The 24,196-nt window shown below is 41.8% G+C and overlaps 1 protein-coding gene across 1 annotated transcript in view; it reads right to left on the minus strand.

Annotated features, from left to right (window-relative positions):
- zfhx3b (zinc finger homeobox 3b) overlaps positions 1–22,360 on the minus strand; it is a 140,110-nt gene extending 117,750 nt beyond the window's left edge. The window contains exon 1 of the mRNA XM_028600152.1: positions 21,978–22,360. The gene's annotated coding sequence lies outside the window, so the exon portion shown is untranslated. The remainder of the gene's footprint in view (positions 1–21,977) is intronic.
- Between the last annotated feature and the right edge of the window lie 1,836 nt (positions 22,361–24,196).

A 24,196-nucleotide genomic window follows, 5' to 3' on the forward strand; every position in this document is an offset into this window, starting at 1 on the left:
GATGTAGGGCAGCGTACGGCCACTTCCCTAGCTAAACTCTTTGTCCCATTCAGACACCCAAACAGGGCTCTGTGTCTGTCAGAAGGTCAGAGAGCTACAGCAATCACGTAAAACCAGACTATGGTGCAGGTAGATTTCTGAAATAGTGACTTTATTCTTGTAACAGCCTATTATAACTTTATTTTTCTCAAAATCACGACTCCTCCAAATCACAGAGAACACAGATATACTGTATTTTGAATGTGCACAAAGTTTTCGACATTGCTCAAACACATCTGAAATATTACAGTCCAGGGGTTTATTAATAGGCCTACATTAACAACAAAAGAGCAAAACAGGAGGGAGGAGTAAATGATGCCTAGGCTTGTGTGCTGACTCAGCTATAATTAGAAAAGTCCATCCTAAGGAGAATACATATTTGAAAGCAATACATAATGCCTGTTAGCCTTACTTCAATATATTATGTTTTTAAATTTGGATTGTAATCTATTTTTCTCTTTACATAACAATATTTGCAGCATACATTGATTCAGAAAAAGGTAGAAATAGGTGCATAAAAATTCACCAGAATGCAGGAAATGAAGTGTTTAATGCTCAAAATTTTCAATCATTGTAATTCTTTTGGTGTTATTGGAATAAATAACACTTCAAAAATCTTTTTTAGAAAAGTCTCAACATAAATCTCATTCTGAAATGAAAAAGGCTGTTGCTGCAATTTTGTTAATTTTACCGAAAAAAAACAAAAACATTTATTATTAGATGAGGAGCCTATGATTAAAATAATGAAGTTACTGTCTATGTCTGAACTCGGCTGGCACATGTTCACGTTAAAAAGCGTGCACAAGCACTACGGTCAGACGCAAAGTGTCCCGGTTTCAGCTCCCGGAAATCTGGTCACCGTAATCTTGGAAGTACTTTTACACACAACCAAACATACAGAAATAGAGAGAACGGAAGTGAAAGAGACATACAAGAGAGAGAAGTTGTGTGCTGTTGTCAGTCAACCTTCCAGACTTAAGCCTTATTCAGTCTTAGCAGTTCACTGCCTCTATAAATCCTCCGAGCCTCCTTTCTACCGCCATATGGGAGCCACCGCAGTTCAGAATAGGAGTCGGTGACATGGCAGGAGAGGAGGAGTCAGGTCTTGAGCCCCCAACACGGGGGGAAAAACTGCTGTCCTGTCTCGTCCTCTCCCCCCTCCACCCCTTTCATGTCCGATCCACTGCTGATAAATAGCTAGGGGTGCAGCACTCGCTTTCACTTTGTGATATGATGTCAGTAACCTTCATTGATCTGCGGGCGGGCAGGCAGGCCTTATCGCTGCCTCTCCCTTGTGATATACTGTGATCCAGGGCCCTGACTGCTTTTTAATACACTGCACTTTAGGTAACGGTGTCGCAGGCTAACCACCCTGCCTACTAACACCTGAGGCCGTATTTTACAGCAATGCTGTGATGGCCAGAGAGATTACACAGAAACTCACTCTGGGAGAGCCTGCCAGCAAAACGATAACACTGGCTAAAGTGGGACAGTGGAGTTGTGATATGGGGACTTCTGTATTCTTCACCATGCCTGATCAGGAGTTTTGGCACAACTTCACCTCCTAGCAATGTGCATAGAGAAGGAATGTAATCTTGGAGATGAAAATTCAGAGAATGGTAAAAACGTGCGTGTTTTGGCCTATGCACCTCCTATCCTAAATCTACAAAGCGCCTCTCTTGTCTTTTCTTGGAACCTTTCGATCCCGTGGCTGTGTCAGAGGTGCTACCTGTGCTGTATTTTTAGGCCTAATCAAGCACCTGTGTCAGAACATAGAGCATGTGTTGACAGAGCACAGGGGTCTTAACAGGGCTGAATTAGTGCTGACAGCCACTTCCTCCCACCACATTTATACATGCACTCACTCAGAGACAACACCTGAACTGATTGCTAGGAGTTGGAACCATAACGTCAAGAAAATAACGAGTAATGAAAATAATAATAATAATAATAATAATAATAATAATAATAAGGAGTCTGCCCTCCAGTGAACTCTGTGCCAACACTGGCATACCGGCTAGTGAACAGTTAGACAATATCAGAGGATTAAGGCCAGTATTTGGCAGTAGTGGTCCAATCCCGTCCATAGTGTCAGAGAAAACGGCACAAATACAAGCAGCATTCACAAAAAGAAAAGTTATATGTAAGTGTAACTATATAACCTCTAATATGCACAGAGGCATACTCCAGCTAACCACCACCCCCATGAACATGGGTTGAGGAAGGCTGCAGATAAAGGAGACTGGACGACTAGCGGGAGAATTATCCCAACTATTGATTTTAGCTGTTGGGTATTACAGACGGAAACAGCGGGTTTATCAGGCCAGGATCCCTCTGCACTTTCACTAACTAAACGAGTATTTTCCGGGCTTATCAGGCAAAAAGCCTATTACCGATGGTCTCAGCCTCCCCCACAACTAGACAAAGAGAAAGTGTGGCCACCATTATGCAGCCACTGGATGGGTTAGGTTGCATGGCTCTTTTGGAGACCTCTAACACTTACCCAGCACAAACCCAAAAACACTGTCTATATATTCACCACCAATATAATAGTCCTCAGGGGTGTTGCACAATTTAACATATTTATGTATATTTATTAGCTAATGGACTTGTGACCTCCTCAAATCTCTCTCTCTCTCTCTCTCTCTCTCTCTCTCTCTCTCTCTCTCTCTCTCTCTCTCATTATTGTATATGAGGTCTATAACCATAGATAATGGGAAGTCCTATAATCCCTGTGCAGAGACTAACACTGGCCTTAATCAAAAGGAAAACAAATGTATGTTTTAATTACAGACAAAAAGATCCAGACAGATACCTGTGAGATAGCTATCCCAGGATCCTTACTTAGTGTGTCTTTCTTATCTGTGAAATCTTGAAGAAACCCCAGTTCTCAGTATGCATGCTACTCTGTATTAGCTGGCATGAATTAAAAGCGCTCTCGTTATTTTTAGATGAAATTATACTCCGAGACATTTTGAATGTATACCCATTTCCCAATATTAATAATGAAGAAGAGTAGAGACAGAGAAAATTTCCCTCAGCAATTACTGTGAAAATCCATATACTGATCAATGTGCAATACCAAGGATTGTCTTAAGACATATAAAATATAGACAACACTGCATGTGCGTATGAATGTGCATGAATTTATTGTGGTGTAAAATGACCTCAACAAGATGAGAATATTATTGAAGAAATAAAAGCTGGGTGTAATGATTTACATATTTCATACCAGGGAGCAATGAGGGTAAGTGATTAAACACACAGTGAGACAGAGAGAGAGAGAGAGAGAGAGAGAGAGAGAGAGAGAGAGAGAGAGAGAGAGAAGAGAGATAGAGAAAGAAAGAGGCAGAGAGGGAATATTGACAAGACTGAACAAGACAAACTGCTAAACAGAATAAAATGATAAAGAAATAAAACTACTTCCCACTTGGGTCAGCCATACTGAAAGTACATCATGAAACAATAAGACATATTGGATGAATATGTCCACCAGATGCTTTAAACTGTTAGTCTAAGCCTGCCTTGTTCTAACTAAAGACTACAGGAAAATCCTTCATCCATTATGTCAACACTAACAGTCTTCATGGTCTATTCCACAAGACAGAAGTGAGCCTAGAAGTGGTGGAGGCACCGGCAGTGAAACGGGAACAGGACAGAAAATCATGGCCAGACTTGGCCTCCACATAGGGGTAGTGCTCCTCTGCTCACCTGCCGGCCTTTATGTCTCCAAGTCAGCCCTGTAATTTGCTTGGGGCGGAGATAAATCTTATCTTAGAGACCTGATTAAGTTTTTAATTTACACTCCAATCAATAGCCCAGGTCTATTGGCAATGTGTCTAAAACTCTATTTACCAAAGGATTCCCTGCTATCAATTGATCAAGGACCCGGCAGCCATAAATGATGTGTGTGTGTGTGTGTGTGCGTGTGTGTGTGTGTGTGTAGGTGTATGTGTGTGTGTGTGTGTGAGTGAGAGAGAGAGAGAGAGACAGAGAGAAAGGGTGAGAAGGTGGTGTGAGGATTAGAAAGTAAAGGAGCCAAGTCGTATGTGACAGATTTTAGGATAGAAAAGAGATATAAGCTGCAGCCTACTTACAGACAGTCACTTGAGACTGGTGCACATGACCTGAGAGCAACAGAAACACACCTTTGAAGCACTGCTCAATACGCTTCAACAATATTCGGCTCAACAGCTGATAAGCCAACTGTTGGTATTTCATCCACATAGCCATATAGTAGTCTACCTACACTGAACCCAATGGCAGAGAGAAGTGGAATGTAAATGCGCAGTAACATTGATGCATAATGCCCAGCTCACTCGCTCCAATATGACTTTTCAAAGATTTACACTCAGAGTGCCCATTCTAAATGTCTGGACAAGTGAGACCTCCCACTTCCGGCCCTTTCTGCATGAGCGGCATTATCTGTTTACAGTGCCTACTTTCCCATCGGAACTGTTAAAAAGGACTCTGCTAGGGTCTGGGCTCCCCACACACAACTCCTATGTGCAGTTCCAACGCTATGCTCCATGGCATCCTGCCTGGGAAACTAAGGGAAGGATGGCCTTAACACTGCCATGGCATCCAGGAAACAGTCATTTTCTGTTTTGCTATTTTCAGCAGTTCAGATGTTTGTTTAGGATTAAAGAGGATGGGAGAATTAGCCATGCATCTCTGGATCATCAGAACTGTAAAGATCAAATTAATTCTAACTGAGACCAACTTCACCTGATTTCTGAGCCTGGTTTTGCGAGAGAACAAAGGCAGTACCATTTTGCTGCAGAGTAAAAGGGTACAGACACAGTTCCGACTCTTCTCTGCTGTTCCCATGCAGAGGAAGTGAAGGGGAGGGAAAGGAGGGCAGCGTTATCACCGTGGAGAAAGTGTCGTCATGGCGGTTCTGCTCTGACCCTGCTGACTCGCCGATTCCTTAACATGAGATCATTTTGGACAGCTGACCTCAATATCGCTGTGCTCTGAGGACGAAACAGATCCAATGGAGCTTCTTATTCCCCTCACCCTGCCTACAAAACATAAGCAGGGCACACATCTAACAGCCACATGCAAAAAGTATCTTTTGTCCTGCGCCACCATTAACAGGAATTACAGGAATTAACAGAAATAGAATAAACAAGTCAGTTTCCTCCTTTCTCACCATTTCCAGTGAGACATAATTAAACGGGAGGAAAGACAAGCTGAGCTTCACAGCATCAGGACATTCTTAGAATACTTGTATTTCATTGTGCTATTTGTCTTAAATTTCACTCTCTTATACTCCTCATATTCGACGAAGCAGATGATACAGCATTTGTTGTAGAAGGGAAGAAACTACTCTCCCAGCCTATCAACAGGTCTGCCAAACTAGCACTGCATGTTTATTTTCACCTAGTACTTCAAATTACAACATACAATAATAAGGTAGAAAAATATTGTTGTGGCAAATGTTTGGGAGGATGTTATGTGCTACTTTGTCATTAGTGGAGAAACTGTCTGGTAAAATCAGGCATAAACATGTGTCAGAATTACATGTAATTATAGTTGAAAAACTTCCGCATGGGAGTATGAATCACCTCTACAGCTGCTTGGCGTGGCAGGAGAGAATACAGTACCCTGCTATCCTCACCTTCATAACTGCACTGGGGGAAGGGAGAAGAACACGGGAGACGTGCAGACTAAAGAAGACAGACAGGCTCATGCTATGTCAGAGAGCCCGACTTGCTGGTCCTCTGCTGGATTATCTAAAGAGCCACCGACGGATATGTGTAATCAGCCCCATCCCCATGTTTCTCTCTCTCTCACTCTCTGCCTCTCTGGGTAATGTCTCCGCCTGATTCGATTGAGGCAATTAGGCAGTAATCTATAGAGCTAGGGAGTGATGGAAACATTTCCCACTGTCCTCCTCATGTTTCTCAGAGCTGCTATAATTAGCTAACTTTGTTTCTCATTAAACATCAGAGCAGTATTTACATACCCAGATCCAATTTGGCTCTGTAGAGCCCATTCCTTTTAAACCGTCTTGAAACCCTGAAACATGTCTGTAAACAAAGGAATGGGGGAGCTGTAATCTACAGTTATTTCAATCAAACATTTATAAGTTCTATTGGTAAAACACAACGTATCTAGAATGTACAGATTAACAACAATGTCAGAGTGTGTGTACATAACACAGTAGATGATCATTCCAGAGCAGTGTGTTGTTGTGGATGTTGTAATGAAGCGTAAGAAGGCCTGTTATGGCATGAAGCTTGATCTTAAAAATGGAGGACATCCTTCCATCCCTGGTTTCAATGAGCCGTCATGGGAACAGGCATGGTAGGCCAACTTATATTCCCCTATGGCTCGTCTTCAGATTAAAACGTTTTTGCAGGAAACAAGCAAAAATTGCAATCACACAGAACGGTGGAAGCATTAAATTAGAATGCACATGGACAGCAATCTGTAACCTTTGATCTATCATGATAGATCTGATATTTGAAAGATACCTAAAAGTATGTACTCTGACAACTAATTTTTTATTGCAGGTGTTCGTAGAGTAGAACTTTGCTTGAATGCTGTTCAAGGACACTTGAAGCGTGGTGTGAGTTTATGCTTATTTTTCTTCACATATTCCACCTCCGTTTAGTAATTGTGGCAGTTTTGCACGGTGGTTCTAACCGGTAACCAGTTCTAACCGGTAGATAATGTCCTCTCATTATTTTAGGCCTTGCAAAGATAGACGCAATAGTCAGTAAAACTATAAAAACAAAGCTGGATTTTACACAGTTAAGGTTTTAAACTGTCACACTTTCAATTTTATTTTTAATATCCCTTAATATTTCTACAAAAAAAAAAAAATCCCAAGTCCCAAAAGGGATCCCAAAGTCATTACAGGGGAATGCAAAAAATCATCAAACCTTCATTCATGCTGAATTGCCCAATATGGTGTTTCAGCACGCACAACAAACAGCCTGAACAACAGAGGTCAGAGGAAGAGACAGAGGATCCCTAAAGAGTGGATCTCTCTTTAAAGCTACGCAGGTCTGTAGCAGCTCCCACACAGAGAGTTGTACTGCAATTGTAAACTTTTCTGTTGATATGCAAAGCAGCATGGATAATTTTATGTCCCCATGGTAACACTGCCCCTGCTTTGCAAAAATGTAATGATTAATCATGCTTTTGATAACAATGGACAAAATCATTGTTCCAACATTAACGGAATGTTTGTGTGTGTGTGTGTGTGTGTGTGTGTGTGTGTGTGTGTGTGTGTGTGTGTATTTTCCAGGGCCAGGGACACACGGTCACTGAATGTGGATCCCTAGTGGTTATCACATACATTGCAGCAAGGTACAAAGCTGACTCCCTCTCCTGTTTGTGTAGCTGTTCATTTCTGCAACGTACTGGAAACAGTTTATAGGGACACATCTACCTTTGAGGTAGCAAACAAACTCAATTAGCTGACACTTTGACAATTAGAACCTATTATTTTGTGTGGGCTGCTGCACATATTAAAATTAATTTACTACTACTACTGTGGCTGTGGGCTTATTTTTAGGTAAAATAATTGGAACCACTGCTACCATGAAAAGTTCAATATGTTCATATTTAGGCTGCCTACTGCTAAAAGTTAGTTACTTCCTTTATTCCATTTTATTAGCATCAACACAACAAATGACTACTAAGACACTTGAACAGGGAGACATAACCATCAGTGAATGTGTACAAAAACCGTACATTGTTCAGTGTTCAAATATAAAATATTAGTTTTGCTTAGATACATTTCCTTATAATGGCCTAAAACTACAATGTGTGTTGGATATACTGTATATACACTTTTTTTTTTTTGAGTCCAGCAAAAACTGGCTGAATTCTGAAAGGTCTAACAATCCTAAAGCTTTAATAGCTTAATGTTAGGATGTGAATGAAAAACATAGAAATCCAATCTGCCCCTTTGCTTGTCTATAGTATGGTGTAGCATGAATACATATGCAGGAGTACAGCTAGGACTGAGAAGGATAATTCAATCAGCAGTACTCCAGCCTGACAGATTCACTTTGACAGTTGTGCTTTACCAGTAATTCATCTTTCTGAAAACCGACACTATCCCAACAATAATTTCTTTCAACTCCAATACCTGGCAAAGGGGTTGGTGAAAATTGAATAACTGATTTTCATTGGCCAACACCACAATCCCTTCAAATCTCATCCTATCAAGAGTAAGTTTCCTTTTCCTGACGTTCCTGAGAAAGCAAAAGCTACCCATGTAGAAATGTCCAACAGTGAGACACAGATGGTAATTCCTGCAATTATGCCTTAACTCACAAGTGATCACACTTTCAAACAGACTATATGAACACACAAATGCACATTGGCTGGTGGTGGAATGCAAAAGTAAACAGTGTGAGGGGTAAAGCTGTGTGTAGGGGTCCAGATGGGCAGACAGGGAGGCCTGTCCTGGGAAAGGGCTGTCCCAAACCCATACGCCCCTCCTCAGTACCCCTCTGGCCCTGTGTGCAGGACTGCAGAAAGCCTGGCCTGAGCAGCAGAGGGTTAACTGCACTGCCCAGTCACAGGCGTGAAGTGAAACAATGAAATAATGGCAGCGAGTGAACGCTCAAAGGCAGGGGGCAGGGTGGGTGTGGGAGGGTGGGGGCTTGCCATAGGCTCCTGCAGATGTTGCCGGGCTTCGGCGGGTCACACAATCACACGTATTAGCATTCCTGATAGAGGGAGCCAGGATTAGGGAGCTGAATGCCTTTCTCAACTCTGTCAGAGTTTGAACACGCTGGAGAAGCAGAGCAGACGGAGAGAAATCCCAGACATGTGGGGAGGAAAGGTGGAGACAAGAGTATAGGAGAAGAAAAGCACCCTCAGACAGTGTTGAGGAAGGCCTAGCTCACAGAAAGAGCAGGCACAATGTTGAGGGAAGTGAGAGAAAGCAAATGCAGAGTAAGATTGACAGACAAATTGCGCCAAATTGACTAAAACAGCTAATGAAAGAGTTTAACAAACAGACAATAAAGAGAAATCAAGCATGTGATAATTTAATGGTTTTGTGAGGTTGGCAGAGGGAGTGTATATGTGAAACGAAGATTTCTATTTGTGGCTGAATGAGTGAATGAGCATAGACAAACGGCTTTCTTTCTTCTTTGTATGTCTGAGCGAGGGAGAGTGAGAGAGCAGAGACAAAGGCTTTTCTGAGTGTATGTGCGCAACCTTGTCCTTTTTTTCCGAGGACAGAGGTCTGGATAGGCCTCATATTTCTGTCTGCTGTCAGGCTGGGGTGAGAGGCAGAGACAGCAAGGGGCAGCTGTTTTCTATGAGGTACCCTGGCTCCCTCACACACGGCCTTTAATCCAGTTTAGCTTCCTTGGCCAGACAAGTCTCCTCCTGCGTATATATGTATGAGTGTGTGTCAGGGTATGTGTATGTCAGAGGGAAAACACATGAAAGTGTGGGTGTAATTGGCGTAGGAAGGGGCACAAGTGGTGGCAAACCATGGGACAAATGGTGAAACTTAAGTAGTAAAATTAAGTGACAGGCAAAACTAAATCAGTGCTTTTGCTCTCTTTGTTTTTGCACAAGACACATAATTTCACAGGAATGCAGCAGGACCAGTTTGATATGCAGAAATTTTAGAATATAGAGGGGACTAGTGAGACATACTAACTGGCGCACAAGTTGAGAACACTTACTAACGCTTCTACAAATGCAGTTTGTACTGTATAATAAAGGAGTTAATGCTGCAGTTGATTTTTGATGGACAGCAGAATTAGACCAAATCATCCCCAGATACAAAAAAAACAGTATTGAAACAGCAACTAATCCAGATTTAATTATGAAAGACACAAGGACTTGGCTGTGGTTTTAATACTACAAATAATAACAGTAAACGTTGGCAACAACAGGAAGAGGAAAATTAACTATTCAGTTTGTAATTCAGACTCTAGTTCTACGCTCTTATACAATTATAGAAATAGGGCTAACTTAGTATGTGGGCTTTACTGCAGTATGATTTTGTCTAACAGCAGGCATATTTTTATACAGGTTTCTTGAGCCTTTGCAGTTGGAACATTTTCATTACATCCTTCTGTCATTGTCCTTAGATTCCTGACAACAAAGAAAATAAAAAAGGCAGCGACACCGAACACACATGAAAACCTTCCTATTTGACAGTTAAGGGAGGTGTACCTTTGTCCCCAGCCAATGACTATCAGTGACTCTACAAGTTAATATTTGCTTCTGCCTGCTCATAAATTTGCATTGCATTAGAACCTGACCTAAATGCATTTTTATCACCCAAAGTAATTAGCTGAGCATTAGTTGTACGAGAGAGAGAGAGAGTACTATGAGGCTTAATAATTCCTGAATGGGTGGTTACAAAAGCTACAGGAGGAATGGCTAAGCAGAGCTGGGCCACCAGATGAAAGAGGAAGTAAACAGGGCCAGAGTGCTGCCTCTTTAATCTACTACATTAACTCCAGCACCACAAGAGGAGGAGCCAGCATGCAGGCAAACGGCACAGACACACAAAAGGGGAGTGTCAATGAGGGGGTAATAAGAAAAGACAATGAGTAAACAAGCAGGGGAAGTCCAGGCCTGGCGTGCTAGTAACTCTCTGCTTCTCACTGCTTGGCACACACAAAAGCCCTGCTGTAATTAGCCACCCCAATAGGTTGTTTAGCATTTGCATATAAATGCCCTCAGAGGCAAACGCTAAACACACTGACACAAGCCATGCCCAAAACAGACGTTCGCCACACCTCTACCCCTCCAGGAGGTCTCAGGGGTCCACTTATGCCGGGGTACCCCCTCCCTTTGCTTTGTGCTTGTACCCACTACAGGCAAGCTGGCATCCATTACACAAAATGCGGACAGCACACCATAGCACGGGTACTCAGTTCTCGTTTCTAGAGAGATTGTGAAACAGTATGGCGGGCTTCCTGTCGAAGGCCCACACATCCATCTGTCATGTGAAAGTACATTTTTGCCCTGACCACAGAACTTAACAAAACAGAGGGTGCAGGTGTCAGTGTGGTGTTTTGTTGTACAGAAATTCTATGTGGAAGACAAGAAAGAACTCACACAGATATCCACGTAGGATCACACATCCATGTGCATATGCACATGTTCATAAATACACACAGAGCTGTCCTGAGGAAGCTAGGGGTCTACAGAGTGTGAGAAACGAGTGTTCTGTCTTAATCAGGGTCAAAACATGCATGCTTGTTTAATGTACCCTGTCTGGCAACAAAAAAGAGAGTGTTGTACTTATACCACGGTAGACCAAGCTGGTAGATAAGAGACCGAGGCAGACTACATGTACACATAACTAAACAAACATGCCAGCACTTTTATATTTTATTACAGTTTAGAGTTTTCAGGCATTGTTGATATTTAAAATGTATCTAATCGGACTTGTGCCTCCGCTCTACACTTCCTCTTCTGTCTAGTGTTATTTTGACAATGGCGATTCATGAAAAAAAAAACTATAAACCATAGCAAGGAAGGAAGTGATGAGACTGGTGTCTGTGCCCTCTTTCCCTCCCCCTGCACTGACCACTGCCTCGCTCTTTTCTCTCCTTCCTCCAAACCCATATTCTCTCCAGTGTAAACAAAGGCTGTGTCATCAACACACTTGTCCTGTTCCTGGTGCTGCGAGGGGAGTAAGCGTACATCCACAGAGCTCCTCAGCCCAGAGTGCAATTTTACTACTACGGTCTACTCTGCTTGCAAGAGTTTTCTGAGCTTTGCTCATGTCACAGGAAGACCACAGAATGAAAAGCTATCCTCTAGCATTAAAAGGCTGGTTCTCACCTGCCATGTGGCCTGTTGTTCCCCATCAGGGCATGATCCAACACGAGGAAACACCTGGCTTCAACAAAAAGCAGGCAATAACAGGAGCCTATTTTATAGCCTCCTCCTCCTGACACATACGCACCTTGCCTGAGTTGCAGGTCCAACACTAGAGAGGAGATGCTGCCCAAATTATACCTCATCTATGAGGCAATTCCTTTTATTTCTATCAAATGCACATGATTCAGAAGTGCTCTGGGGAGAAAGTGCTTAAACATCGCTCTGAGGGAGAGTAAAAGAGTATAGCAGAGGAGAGGAAAAGCAGAGCATTACTTGTCAAAGAATTGGCACTTGGCATGTAAGCAGGAGAAAAACTGTTCTAACAGTCAGTATCCGTTTTGAGCCTCGCTCTTACCTCAGGCTGACTTCCTATATGTGGTCAGGGTGTTTTGTTTTACTGCTTCACACAACAATGCTCACTTGCTATGTGTTTCTACCTGAATAAAACAGAAAAGTTGAATGTTTTTGGCCGGCTAGAAAAAGAAAATAAATTTTTATTAAACCTAAAGTGCAGTATGACGGACTTGCAGACATACAGCACATGATCAGGTGATAGAAGGAATGTTTTAAACTCAAGCCATCATCATAAATAGGCATAATGCTTTCTTCTGTTAGTAGTGGGTCTCCGAATCACCAATAGCTGCAGCTAAACTAGCCCGGGCCCCCATCTTCATTCATTAAACAGTAAGGAAAATGAATGCCATGCTGACCAGACGAGGCAAATGACGTCACAAAGCCGAGGTCACCAGTCTGTCACGGCCGTCTAGCCCTGTGTCAGCCCCATGGGACCTGCCCCACCCCTTCCAGCCTAGACCAAATCTCTGCTCTGTGGCACTGAACGTCAGAATAAAAAACCAAACTGTCGCATAGGGCTCCGCGTCGAATATGTAAACGCCACGGCACTGTCACGAGAAATCCGCCACCGGGCGCAACAGCGGATAGAGCATAGCCTGCCATATTTGTGGGAACATCAGGACCAGCAGACGAGAACTGGCATTAAACTGGACAAATATACATTTTTAGTTGCTATGTATGTGTATGAGGGAGAGTATGTGTCCTCCTCAGGCTAAACACACACACACACACACACACACACACACACACACACACACACACACACACACACACACACACACACACACACACACACACACACACACACACACCTCGGGTTTTCGGTATTGCTGTGTGGGAGTCTGCTTCTCTCTAATCAATTTATTATGAGGCACCGGGGTCCTTATGTTTGTTCATTTAACACAGGGAAAATGAGAAAAAGCATTTGTTTAGGTACAGTGAGACCCGGAGAGGAAACCACACGTGTTTTGCGAGGAGGAGAAGAGAAGGGTGAGGCAATCGCACACAAGACAGAGACACCCTGCAGAATAATGTAGAGGTGAAATATTGTGGCTTTGAGGAAATGCTTGTTTAATTGCAGTTTGGTGCAACATTTAATGTGGTCTGTATGACACCTGGCATAAATGGTTTACACCCGGGACAGTGCCAATTATAATTCAGCCAATCAGAAATCTTTCATAAATCTTTTGACATGCTCACTGCAGCAGCTAGATGCTTATTTGACGAGATGAGATGGGATGGCGACAGACGCACATGCAGTATATCTTCTTTTTAATTACAATGTCTGCAGAGGTGGGACTTTGCTATAAACAATCATCTGTGCAATCAAACACAATACCACCAACACTATGCATTATAATAATACATTGTCAAACTGAAGAAAGAAAAAAAGATCATGTACAGTATCTGTATCATTATTGCTAGTAACACAACTGAAAGACAATATAAAATAATATAGATGTGCATAGCCAAATAACTCCTATTACAGCAGCTTTAACAGTGGGACTTCGATTTGATTATTTGAGGTGGTGGTGGTCAGATCGGCCTAGCCATTTACTGGCACACGCACACACAAAGAAAACCAGAATGCCATTACTATTTTGCTGAATGTAAGGCTCAAATAAATACTTAAAATCGTTTTCATAGTTAATTAAAAATATAAAATGTGAAAAAAGTTTTTTTGAATGTGTACAATTTTTGAATGTGCTTTTTGAGAACAGCACTTTATCTCTACTAATAATACTGCAGGTGCTAATATGTCCTTCACAATCTATATTCTAATTTTATATATTCTGATCATATGTGTTTTTTGTTTGCATGAAAAGCACCAACACAGGTCAAAATAACCTACAAAAATATTCAGGACTTTAGTGTGATTTACATGCACTTTCCAATAACAAAGGAAAAAAAAGAAAGATGTGAGCTTAATCTCAACATAAGTAAATAATGAAAAGGCTAGCTAGCATGAGTAATGACCACTGAAAGAAAATAACAATGTACAGTATACTGTATGTGTGCACAAACTGTACACTGCTTTGTAGAAAAAAGGAAAATATAGCGGCAGAAGCTGGAAGAGAGCTGACATCAGAGGACTACGGAGGCTATAGCACTTAGAGGCCATTTTATTGCTTTGCTGTGGTCAAGTGAGGTGCACCGAGCTCAATTCCACCACAACAATGGCAAAGAGGGCCGCAGAGACAAAAGAGGGCTATCCCTGCTTCTTAACCCCTTAACTACTGGCATATCAGTCGCCTGGGGTACTGAGCAAACAACACCAGGCCACCTCAGGAGAATCTAAGGGAATGACAAATAGCGTGTCGCAACTTATATACATACTGTATGGCAGCACACACACACACACACACACACACACACACACACACACACTTAGTTACAGAGTAAAAACGATACATGCACACAAACCACATAAAAATCTATCAATGGGCAGATGGAGTCGGCTGCTTTTCCTGACCAGGAAGAAACAGTCGGTAGCTTCACCTCAGCCCTGTCTCACACTGAAATGCACTGCAGCGTGTCTTTCCATCTCTGCCCCTCCCTCTCCTCTCTCTGGCTCTCCGCCACTGGGAACATGGACAGGCTACTACACATTTGCAAGTGAATTACACTTTTTGTTGAGATTTTTTTGTGTGTGTGTGAATTGTAAAAATGGGGAAAGAGGGTGTGAGAGGGAAAGGGTGCTCCTGCCATCGCTCTTTTCTTTTCTTCTCTCTGTAATCCTGAGGAGGATAAGCTGTGAGGTACACAGAGAGGAAGTGCCATAGACCTGCTGGGGTCCAGCACATCCTAGCAGTGCATTCCTACAGCCCAGCTATCAGACACACGTATAGACAGATATAGACTAAAACCCTCTCAGCCGCACATTACTACTGTTTGTCACAGAGTGGAGGAGACGCAGAGCACACACAGAAAGGAAATCAAAATCAGAATGACTTAAATCTAAAACCAAAACTGGGCTTTAACCATGATCTGAAAACAGAAGTAAAATATCATCATACTTGGAAAACAAAACTGAGTAACGCTGCACACATAAATCAGAAATATATTGTCAAACATTATCAATCTGTCTGTCTCCCAATTGTTAATACTAAGCATGTCTTGGGAGTAGCGGAGGAGAATAAGTAGCATAGAGAAAAGGAGTTCTAGAGTCTAGAACAGTATAATGTTAATATCACTTTCACATAGCTCTTTATCTGGCCCTTCAAACGAGCCCCAGCCTGACCAGACAGAAAAGCGGAGAAGCTGATAGCTTGATTATACAAACACACACACTGTATTTGGTACTAATACAAGCTGTGACGTTGCATCATCGTGTGACCTGGCTGTAAATTAGTGACAAGGAAAAATGACACCGACCTGACTACATTTAAACATGTCTTCTTTTATACAAAATGTAATTTCTTCCTATGAATACAATTATTTAAATTGCTTATATTTAACCTCTGTCAATTGGTGAGTACATGATGTTTTTTTTTGAATTTGAAATTATATTATATTTTCTGTTAAATATGTAATACAGTAAATAATATGGAACATAAAGGCAGAAGGTATGCAACTGATGCACTGTCAATTCCCCCCCCCCCCCCCCCCCACCCACCCAACCACACACACACACACACACACACACGCACACATGCACATTTCAGTTACACAATGCAGATTTCACAGACACAGATAAACAATGCGAGGGCAGTTATCACTCCACGGAGCACAGTAACATAGAGGAAGAGGAAGAGGATGACAAAGAAATAGGGGAGGATAAAAAGACGGCGTGTGTGTCGTCAGAGTCACAGGCCAGAGGGGCCCATGTATTGTTCCAGGGCTCAGTGTGGGGAGAGAAAGGCGACCTGGGCCGCCTCTGTCAAAGCGTCCTCCATGTTTTATGCATTCTGTCCTTTGTGATGATAAGCGCTAGTGCGGAGGGTGGAATGCTGGCCTCCAGGGTCCAAGAGAGGGGTGGGCTTAGGGGGGGGGGCTGGGGTCCAGCTCAGTTCAATTTTGCAGCACTTGGAGTGGTCCCTGTCATCCCTGCCTCCCCGCGTGTAGGCTTATTTAGCCTATACACACACGAAATCGCTGTTCCTACCATGCCTGAACACTAGCGCTAGCTGCTGCTGCCCCAGATAGACAGACAATACATACACAGTCAGTCGTAGCCGCTATGCTGCCACACACACACACACACACACACACACACACACACACACACACACACACACACACACACACACACACACACACACACACACACACACACACACACACACACACACACACACACACACACACACACACACACACACACACACACACACACACACACACACACACATTTTTTACGACACTGCCAGCACTAGACAGGCATGCATCACACCATACAGGTTCTCTGCTAACAGTCGATACAACAACCCAAATATAAAACAGTCTGTGTCACTGGTACAACACAGCTATCTAACAAACTGCCTTGTTTGCTACAAAACTGATATTGTACATTTATTACAGAAGCAATATTGAGATTCTAGTCAAGGACGCAGATCCACACACAAACATTATAACCCCCCAAAAAAAGAGAAAGCCCAAATAGAAACCATACTTTGCTTTAAACATATTACTGAATGGAAACAGAATTCTTTTTTCCTTTTTCCCATATCTCTATTCCCTTTATGAGTGCCAGATAATCAGCGCAATGTTGCCTTATCACAACATAGGTCTGCTGTGATTTGCCTGAATTTGAACACTGAACATGGCTTAGATTTTTTTTAAACTGTTTTATTTTTACAATTAATAAAAATGAATAACCATAAAAACAAAAAAGTGTTACAGGGCCTTGACGTGGCACATTCAAAAGAAATTAGATTTTCATAATGCCAGAATACACACAAATCAGAATGCAGCTGTGTACACACAAACATGCAAAGACACAAACGCATCTTCTGTCATAAATCTAGTCTACCACAATGATTTAACCAAGATTGTTACCACGATAACATATTGTGAAAGAGCAAACCACAAAAAAATCTTGCCAACTTCACTTCTAAAAGATGATGACTGAAAAGCTCTAAAGAAGACAAGGAGGGTAATTTTAGAGAAAAGGGGTGCTTTCTGTGTATGAAGAGGAGCCCACACACACACACACACACACACACACACACACACACACACACACACACACACACACACACACACACACACACACACACACACACACACACACACACACACACACACACACACACACACACACACACACACACACACCTGAGCATGACAGTCATATCTTCCACTCCCCCTTCCCACTTTCTCGCTCACTCCTGTGCTAAGCCGAGATCCCGCCCCCCTGCCTGCTCCTTTACGACAGCATGACATGTACACTGGCCTCGGCTGCAGGACAACTGGAAGAATTGGTCCTTGCTGCACGACATTCCATATTCAAAACCACACATCCGATTTCATCTACATACACTATGTCCATACAGCTAATGGCTGACACTTTACATTCTTCACTGATTTCAGTGAAGACGCAAGGTACCTTTGTATAATTCTCTGCCTCTCATAAAGCAAACAGGCAGTAAAAAGGAATTCATTTAGAATAACTGATTTATTAAAATGCACAATAATAATAATAATAATAATAATAATAATAATAATAATACATTATTTTTACAAATCCATTCAACGACACCAAAACATTCTATATTTTACATAACAGGGCATAATTAGGTGGATTTTTCTGTTCTGTGTGCATAAACTACCTCTGGCAAACAAAGTGTGCTGAATCTCCCATGTATGGCCTTAGCCTACTAGTGACCCAAAGAGGGCTCTCTCCTGCCGATAACATGGCAGCGTGCTCCCCCACGGAGCCCATGCCCAAGCACGGAAAGGTGGGAGTTAAGGAGGGAGATATGTAGAGACACATTACGAATGAGAAGGAGAGAGGGAGAGGCACATTGAGAGGAGGAGAAGGGGTTATGACAGCCAGAGGCACTGTCTCCTCTTTCTCTGGGTTACCCCCAAACCATGAAACAAGCCCACCCATGACAACTGCTGCTCCCTGCAATTCCTGTTCACACAGTCAATTGACATCTGAATACTCTGAATATACGTGCATGTCATCGAATATGGTAATATAACCAAGTGGAAACAGTAGACAGCCGTGTGTTGCTGTGCAGGATCAGTGGCAACTACAGTACAAACTGTGATCACATCACAGCATTACAATACCAAATATTTTCTTCATGATAGGAATAACAATCACAACAACAACAACACACAGATAGCAATTATAACATATGCACTTATGATTAATTGTATAACTAGAACCATGTTCAATCACTGAATGCACCGCACCACTGTCACAAATAAAAAACATTGCACTTTTGAATCATTTTTTATCTTAACAGACAAAGGATTTTGTTATATGTCTAACACAGTCAACTAACATGTTAACAATTTTGTATTTTTATAGCCATGGTTTGAAACAGTTCCCTGATGTCACAAAGATATGCTATATAAAGCAATTCAGAATAAAAAATTTAAATCTAATGATATTAATTAGAACAATCAGAATGGTGAAATATCTGCATGGGAGTATTTCTTTTTACTTATTTTGAACAGAATAATATACTGTTTTCTCATTTTCCTTCAGCTATGGTAAATAACCTAACTGCACCAAAAATGTTTTTATTCATTTTGGCTTAATATTTAAATGTTTTTTGGGAAAAACTATTTCAAAATTCAGCCTTGAGAAAAAATATTAACAAAAAAGAAGGAAATATTTCTGACCACAAGGGATGAGTCCAAAATGAAAATGGCCTATTTTCAACTAAAATGTTGTCTATGGTAAAACCATCACTCTAACACTTTAACAGCTCATAGTTCTCATGAAGGCAATACTTCCAATGTTACAGCAAGGGATGAGCATGAGATAATATATTTAGCTACACCGAACACACAACGTCTGACAAACACATATTTGAAATAGAATACATAGAAATAACGCCAATAACATTCCTATACCTTTGCCAGGAACTCTTATAATTAAACATAAATATGACAATGAAGCAAGACAGAAACAATCAGACAGGTGAGATGACAGTAAACATTTCTGCTGTCTTTGTTTTGTAACAGAAGACGGAGAGAGAGGGAGGAGGAGGAGGAGGAGGAGGAAGAGGAGAGGAGTGTTACTGTCAGACAGGGGAGGAAGGGAGATCACTCGAGTTTTGGCACAGCAGCCTACCTGCCCTACACATTACAACACCTGAGTTTCTGATCACTGGAATCGAAACATACACAATTTAGTGTTGTAGACACACATCAAAAAATACTGGGGTAAAGAACTAACAATACAAAAAAAAAAAGAGCTAAATATGAATATTATCAGTTTTACATTAATCAACCAGTTTCCTCTCTTTCTCCCAGTGCTAATCTCTTTCTGTCTGCTCCTCTCCAGTCTGAAAGGAAGGTATCTGTTTATCTGACCTCTTCCCCTGATTCCTCCTCTATGGCCTATGGCTATTTGACCCCTCCACCCAACCCCCTCAACACTCCTACCCACAGCCCCCCCTCCCCTTCCCTCGCTTTTCTCTCACTCCATGACAGCCTTAACGTTTTGTTTTATAAAACCTGTTACTAGTCTATTTTGTTTCTCCCATCCTTAACTAAAGCCATAGTCTTAATCCTGCAGATGCTGACAACCCGAAGTGCTTTGTGTGGCTCCCAAAACATACCAACGTCACATACCAACTACCGTCACCCCTTTCTCCCAGCAAGACCCACTCTCTCCCCATCATCCCTGGCTGTTTGTGCGGGGGTTTCCTCTCTTTCCTTTTTATCTTTGCACTCACTCCATGACCCCTGTTCCCCCTGTTTCTTGCTGTCTGACCCCCCCCACACACACACACACACACACACACACACACACACACACACACACACACACACACACACACACACACACACACACACACACACACACACAGCTTCTCGCCCACCTTTCTGTTTCCCCCAATGGTACACACATAGCCTATCCTATCTTTGCCTCTGCTCGCTCGCAAAACCCTTTTGCGTCTTTCTTTTCCTGTCTCTCTGTCGCGAAAATTATCCGAGTCTGACTAATCTCGCAGCCTTTTTTTGACTGCATAGCTCCATCCGAAAAGCCGCCACTATTTTTGATCATATTTATGGAGATTTTCGGCTTGAAATCAGCCTACACCTAAACGTCAATATAACAGTTGCATTTCCGTTTTCTCTATTTTTTCCGTTACGATCCATATTTCGGCGAGGTTGATAACAATGTAAGCCTAACCTAGTCATAAACTATATATTTTTTTTTGTTGAAAAGGCCCATTTAGCAGATATACTCTCTTTACAAGCCTCGTTGTGTTCGCTTCCGAGAAAACAGCCTGGCTGTGTGGAAGATTCTGTGGTTCAACTTTAAAAAAGAAAAATCCTACAAATGTTAACTGGCTAAGCGGCTACTAAACGCATGCAGTGACCTATAGGTTTAGCCTGGACCATACTATAAGTTTCCGGCAGCAACTTTGGAATGATTATGTCTGCTTAAGGTCAGACTAATGGCAATGTATTGTTTTCATGGCAATGTTTTGTTTTCATTCCGGCTCAGCATTTCTCGGGGACAAATTTTTTTCTCCTGAAAGTCAGATACGGTAGCCAAGTAGTTGGAGGCAGCAGATCCAGCCTGTCTATGTCTTTCCTCAACCACATGTCAGTTTTCTAAAACGCAGCTCAGACTCTCGGGCTGTCCGTGTACAAGGTCCTGCTGATCCGCTCTTGTCATGAAGGAGACCCGAGGCTTCGTTTATCTCAACACACCACGTTCACATAACACACACACGCGCGCGAACCCCTTCGCGCACGCACGCACGCACACATGTACACACATGTCGATCGATTTGCATGTGACTTCGTCTGGGAATGAGCGAGAATCGACTTAAAAACAACGCTTCAAAAGAGGCACACAGCGATGAAAAATAAAAAAAAGACAAGATGCACAAAGTGGGGTAAAAGGGAAAAGTGTAGCTAGAGGAACTGAGACAGGGCGGAGGGATTGCACATTTCAGAGAGAGACGTGTCGGAGAAGGACAAAAAAATGTGTTTATCCAGAAGAGGATTTTATAAGCATAAGACGGCGCTGAAACCCCGTGGATGTGCCAAGTGTCAAATCTGTCAAAATTAGAAAGCGAGAGATGTTCCCTTTCGCCGGACGCACACGGACCCACAGGCTGGACTTGGAGCTCCTTTTCTGGGCTGCGCTCATGTGGAGCTGCCGCTGCCCTTCGTCCGCTCAACACAGCCCCCTTTCTTATCGCATCTGTGCCTTAAAACACGTTTCTTGACACCCATAAGCCCTCTATACCTTTTCCCGATCCCACCGAAATGCACATATTTGTTTTAAAACCGTGTTTTTCTACGCGGTCAACTGCTTGGAGAGGATCGCTGTCTTGCCCATTTCTTATCTTCCATTCATGAGGAGGAGAGGACGAACGCTGATGTAAACACAGGTAACGATACGAATAAAATCGAGAATAAACCAAACTACTTGCATGAAATGAACTTGTGGTCGCCAGTCATTTCTCACAATGTGAGAATAGCCAGCTCCGCTACACGTAAACTACGAACAGATAGGAAAAGAGATTCAGATAAGTCTACAGCGAAAAGAATAGGATCGTGGAAACACAGAGAGGAAAAGAGACAAACGCAAAGTTGAAACTTACAATTTCTCGCTGCCGCTTTGTGATCCTCGCTTTTTAATCCAGTATTGAGATGATTTAGCTAAAGATCCCATCAAGGCAGTCCCCTTTTGGTCAGTTTGCGCTTAGGGTGGCAAAAGAAAGATCATTGTTGTTGCGGAGTGTAAAAAACCGAAGTAGCCTTATTAGTTGTTAAAGGCAATATAAAAATAATTTGGATGCAAAGCAGGCGATGAGTCTTGTGTTAGAGGGAGCGAGGAAGAGGTGAAAGTGAGATCTGATGATTGAAAAGAAAAAACTCTTTGGATCTTTATTCCTGCTAATTAGTTTCCTGCAAAAAATGGCTGTGATTAATTCAGTGCGCATGTGCTTCATTACACAGGCACGAAGGGAAGGGCTAATTAGCCGCCTTCTGGATCAATAAGATTCAGCAAAGGAGAGAGAGAGGGAGAGAGAGGGAGGGAGGGAGAAAGAGGAGGGAGGGAGGGAGGGATAGATGGATAGATACAAGTAGAAAAAAAGAGGAAAGTAATGATCAGGAATTGAAAATATGGAATTAAGAACAGCGGAAAGTAAGAGTTTGATTAGACGGAAGACAGTGAAAGTTAATACTGGAGCCGGCAGCAGCAGCAGGCAAAGCCCGACGCTACAGGCACAGCTTTTCCTCCGCTCTTTTTCGACTTTTACAAATGTTTTTGTCCCGGTTTTTACTTCTTTTTTTTTTTTTTTTTTAATGAAAGGTATAGTTTTGCCACTAAAAGTAGCCTACTGTAAGCAATCGTGCTTTATTTGATTCTGTCTCTTTCAACCTAAGACTGTCATTTTAGTCGTGTCAAAGCTGCACACGGAGCTGTTTCAGTTCACACGCAGTCTACGTTTGAACAACTTATTAAAATACATAACTGAGTTACGGCGGTTGTAGTGACTAAACTGGACACATGCTATTCTTCAGCATATACTTGTAAATATGTAAACAACTATCGAGCTTGTAAACAACTAAAACAAAGGCGTGCCAAACAAATTAAAGCACGTTTAAAGCGATTTCTACATGTATGCAAAAGTGTAGTCCATATAGCCTACTGTAACAGCAACATGCAGGCTGCCTCGCTCGGTGTACCATTGTAATCTGCAATGAACAGAGTTTATCGTAAGTACAGTGGCACCTGGATATTACCAGAGCTAACACTGTATTTGTATTGTTAAATATATATTTTAAGCATTAAGAGAAACACCACTTGCTCAGAGACAGTAGTTGACAATAATTTTTTTTTTTTTTAATTTATAAACTTGACGTGATTCAACCTGTACACCTGTAACCCCAGTAGCATATGTTTATGTTTAGATGGCATACACAAATATTAATTTAACGATGTTAGGCTTAATGATAAGACTAAAGACTTCTTTAATAAAACTTAGAGCAGTGTTCATTAACTCACAATTAATGTGTATGCATGGATTAATTTGAATACAATTAAGAATCATAACTACATTTAAAAGAAAAGTGAAATTCAGGTTTATAAAATGTGCCATAGATGAAAGTATGACGGAGATGACGTGTCGGTTTTACAGTTACTGTCAGCTCAAAATATCAGTCCAAATTCAAATTCAGCTTAGTACTTTATAACACCATTGTAATATAAAAGAAACTAATTGTTTCAATGCACATTCACAGCACAAATGTTTTAATATGTTTCCAGTTAAATTGGGAAACTCTTGAGAGCTGCGTTATAGTGGCTACAGTATGCAAAGCAAGTCCAGCTCGTTTTTAAAAAAAAGCTTGTTGAAGCCCTGTTGTAGCCTATATGGGTGTGACAATTTATTGAAATTGTACAATATGTGTTTAGAAAATATAAACAGGTTTATAGTTCTTACCCATCACACCAGTGAAAGGCTTAGTAGTGAAACAGAGGAATGCTGGGAAACAGGTTATCGTTTCGTGACATCGATTACAAAACAGTTGGGAACACGTTGTCAATACGTGAAGGCTCTTTTAAATAATAATAAGACTATAGATGTGTTACTATAGTTGTATCAAGGCGTTTGGTCAGCTCCGGCCTGTCTGCATTATATTATTATAGCATGATGGTTATTCTGATATTATGACAAGGAGTCCAGATGGTCAGTGTCTCATCTCATTTTGATGTTTAGTGATTAGGAATTTCTGAACGTCTTTATGATCAATACCAACATGAAATGTGTGGAGGTTCTCTCGTTGTTGTTTTTCTTAATAATCTTTCCGTAAA

Source organism: Perca flavescens, chromosome 1 (assembly GCF_004354835.1).
Source record: "Perca flavescens isolate YP-PL-M2 chromosome 1, PFLA_1.0, whole genome shotgun sequence".
Taxonomy (NCBI): domain Eukaryota; kingdom Metazoa; phylum Chordata; class Actinopteri; order Perciformes; family Percidae; genus Perca; species Perca flavescens.